The sequence below is a fragment of the Trichechus manatus genome, unplaced genomic scaffold, assembly GCF_000243295.1.
Source record: "Trichechus manatus latirostris isolate Lorelei unplaced genomic scaffold, TriManLat1.0 scaffold00163, whole genome shotgun sequence".
NCBI lineage: Eukaryota > Metazoa > Chordata > Mammalia > Sirenia > Trichechidae > Trichechus > Trichechus manatus.
In genome coordinates, this window is record NW_004444099.1 from 5819657 (window position 1) to 5823935 (window position 4279).

At 38.2% G+C, this 4279-nt stretch overlaps 1 pseudogene; it reads left to right on the forward strand.

Annotated features, from left to right (window-relative positions):
- LOC111822349 (NADH-ubiquinone oxidoreductase chain 1-like) overlaps positions 1-4033 on the forward strand; it is a 186312-nt pseudogene extending 182279 nt beyond the window's left edge.
- The last annotated feature ends 246 nt before the right edge of the window (positions 4034-4279 follow it).

The following is a 4279-nucleotide window of genomic DNA, read 5'->3' on the forward strand; positions in this document are numbered from 1 at the left end:
AATAAAACATAAAAAAAAAAAAAAAAAAAGATCTCTTTAAAATGTTAAGAAGCAAAGATGTCGCTTTAAGGACTAAGGTGAACCTAACCCAAGCCATGGTGTTTTCAATTTCCTCATATACATGTGAAAGCTGGACAATGAATAAAGAAGACCAAAGAAGAACTGATGCCTTTGAATTGTAGTGTTGGCAAAGAATATTGAATATACCATGGACTGCCAGAAGAATGAACAAATCTGTCTTGGAAGAAGTACAGCCAGAATGCTCCTTTGAAGCAAGGATGACAACACTTCGTCTCACATAGTATGGACATGTTATCAGGAGGGACCAGTCCCTGGAGAAGGACATCATGCTTGGTAAAGTAGAGGGTCAGTGAAAAAGAGTAACGCTATAAATGATATGCATTGACACAGTGGCTGCAACAATGAGCTCAAGCATAGCAGCAATTGTGAGGATGGTGCAGGATCGGGCAGTGTTTCGTTCTGTTGTACATAGGGTTGCTATGAGTTGGAAGCTACTCGATGGCACCTAACAACAATAGCAACAATTAGGTGCTCTGGGGACATAGTGGTTTAGCGCTTGGCTGCTAATCAAAAGGTCGGTAGTTTGAACCCACCAACCACTCTGTGGGAGAAAGATGTGACAATCTGCTTCCATATAAATTACAGGGTGGGAAACCCTATGAGGCATTTCTATTCTGTCCTATAGGGTCCCTATGAGATGGATTTGACTTGACAGCATGCAAGAACTACAATTAGGTAAATTTTCAAAATATTGACTTATGTTCTTTTTTATATTTTAGTTATTTTGTTGTAGTTGTTGAGAATATACACAGCAAAGTATACACCAATTAAACAGTTTCTACATGTACAATTTAGTGACATTGATTACATTCTTTGAGGTGTGCAACCATTCTCACCTTCCTTTTCTGAGATATTCCTCCTTCATTAATGTAAATTCACTGTCCCCCTAAGATTCTTATCTAAACTTTCGAATTGCTATTGTCAATATGATCCCATATAGGTAGAACTTAAAAGGGCATAGTTCTCAAGGCAGACCTTTTTTCACTCATTAAGCTAAATTATTGCTAAATAATTGTTTTAAGATGACTTCAGGAGACATTTTTGGTTTAAGACTTAAAGATTATCTCAGATGAATAGTTTCAGGGGTTCATCCACCCTTTATGGCTCCAGAAAGTCTAGAGTCCATGAGAACTTGAAATTCTGTTCTGCATTTTCCCTCTTTTGATCAGGATTCTTCTACGGAATCTTTTATCAAAATGTCCAGTAATGGTAGCTGGGCACCATCCAGTTCTTCTATTCTCATGGCAAAGGACGCAATTGTTCATGGAGGCAATTAGCCACACATTCCATATCCTCCGCCTATTCCTGACTCTCTTTCCTCTTCTGCTGCTCCAGGTGAATAGATACGAATTGTTGTGCCTTGGGTGGCTGCTTGCAAGCTTTTAAGACCCTAGCACTACACAATGAACCAGGAGTTAGAATAGAAGCACTAAACACATTATTTGGCCAATGGACTGGGATGTCCCATGAAACCATGACCCTAAACCTCCAAACCAAGGAACCAAAACCCATGAGGTATTTGGTTGTACATAAGCAGCTTCAGAAGCTACTCTTTTTTGTCACTGTTGTAAATATATCTATTACACAACTTCTGCTAATTCAGCTTTTTACAGGTGTACAACTTATTGACTGCAATTACATTAGGCAGCTGTGCAATCCTAACCTTAATAAATGTGATGTTTCCATCACCATTAACCTCTACTCCTTACTCCCTCCCTCTTACATCTGGTAACCACTAATAAACTTTGGTCTCTATACATTTGCCTTTTCTTGTCTTTTTATGTAAGTGAGGTCATACAATATTTGTCCTTTTGTGATTGATTCATTTTACTCAACATAATGTCTTCAAGCTCCATCAATATTTTAAAATGTATCGAGACTTCGTTTCTCTTACTGGTTGAGTAGTATTCCATTGTATGTATGTATCACATTTTGTTTACCCATTCATCAGTTGATGGGCATTTAGGTAATTTCCACCTTTTGGTTATTGTGAATAGTGCTGCAATGAAGTCTCTGAGTCTCTGCTCTCAAGTCCTTTGGGTATATACCTTGGAGTGGAATTGCTGGGTCATATGGTAGTTCTATTTTTAGTTTTTTGAGGAACCACCACACTGTTTTCCATAACAGCTGTACCATTTTGCATTCCACTAGCAATGGATAAGGGCTCCAATTTCCTCACATCCTAGCCAACATTTGTTATTTTCTGCTTTATTACAGTTAAAGTCAATGAATACGGTGATTCAAAATTTCAGGTACTAAGATTTTTGTTTTGTTTTTCTTTGTGCGCTCCTCCTACTCCTTAGCTACCCACAGAAATTCACCATTTTTTAAAACTATCAGTATTTTACCAGATAAGAAATATACTCAGCTAACCTGTTCCTTTTTTTGGTAGAACAAATTCAGTCAGGACTTAAAGAATTCTTGCATCTTTTTCACGATGATTTTCAACTAAAGATATGCATTGGAGTAAATTTTGGCATTTTGCTAAACACATTTGCCTAGGAAATCAATTATTAACATATGTTAATATTATAAAAAGAGTACTTTTAGTTTGGTCCTTGATGGTGTTTTCTGTTTTGTTTTGTTTTTCTTACAGCTGAGCTCTGTGCATAGTGTAATAAAATATTTACTAAATGTATGCTCTAAGGAGCACTGGTGGTGCAACAATTAGGTGCTCGGCTGCTAACTGAAAAGTTAGTTCTGACCCTCTCAGCAGCTCCACAGGAGAAAGACCTGGCTATCTGATCCTGTAAAGATTACAACCTAGAAAACCCTATGAGGAAGTTCTGCTCTGTCACATGGGGTCCCTATGAGTGCAGATAGACTCGGTAGCACCTAACAACAACAATGTTCTGTCTAGATAACTCTGTTGAATGTCATATGTTAGGATTTATTTATTTTATATTTATTGCCTCCATGGTGATTTTAATCAAGACTATATTTAGGCATTTAACCGTGCAACCAGACAATTGCATAAAATTTAAGCCTTTATAATCAGAAGTTCAATTCCTCTTCTTAACAGTGTTCTTAACCTATTTTCACTAATTGTACCAATTCTCCTAGCTGTAGCCTTTCTAACTCTAATCGAACACAAAGTCCTAGGCTATATACAACTCTGCAAAGGCCTTATGGTCTTCTCCAACCCTTCGCAGATGCAGTTAAACTCTTCATTAAAGAACCACTATGGCCTTCAACTTCCTCAAAACTAATATTTACCATCGCCCCCGTTCTAGCCCTAACCCTGGCCCTAACCATATGAATGCCACTTCCAATACCATACCCGCTAATCAACATAAACCTAGGTATATTATTCTTCCAGCAATCTCAAGTCTGGCTGTCTACTCCATCCTATGATCAGGCTGAGCATCAAACTCCAAATATGCCCTAATCGGAGCTCTACGAGCAGTAGCCCAAACCACCTCCTACGAAGTTTCACTAGCAATTATCCTCCTACCAATTATACTTACAAACAGATCATTTACACTATCCACCCTAACCACTACCCAAGAACACCTATGACTAATCTTCCCACTCTGACCACTAGCTATGATATGATTTATCTTCAACCCTAGCAGAAACCAACCGTGTCCCCTTTGATCTAACCGAGGGAGAATCAGAACTTTTATCAGGCTTCAAGGTAGAATATGCCGCCAGGCCATTTGCCCTCTTCTTCATAGCTGAATATGCCAACATTATCATGATAAATGCCCTCACAACCATCCTATTCCTAGGAGCATTCCATAAGCCCATAATACCAGAAATTTACACCACCAACTTTATTTTTAAGACCTCTCTACTAACCATTTGTTTCCTCTGAATATCATATCCACGATTCCGATACGACCAGCTCATACATCTCCTATGAAAAAGCTTCGTACCCCTTACACTAGCCGTATGTATATGACACATCTTAATCCCCATTATATTCGCGTGCATCCCGCCACAAACATAAATATGTCTGACAAAAGCATTACTTTGACAGAGTAAATCATAGAGGTTTAAATCCTCTTATTTCTAGAATTATAGGGTTTGAACCTAAACCTAAGAAGCCAAAAATCTTCATGCTACCACTTACATCACATTCTACTAGTAAGGTCAGCTAAATAAGCTATCGAACCCATACCCCAAAAATGTTGGTTTATACCCTTCCCGTACTAATAAATCCCCTTGTCCTTAGCATAATCCTAATAACCCTAAT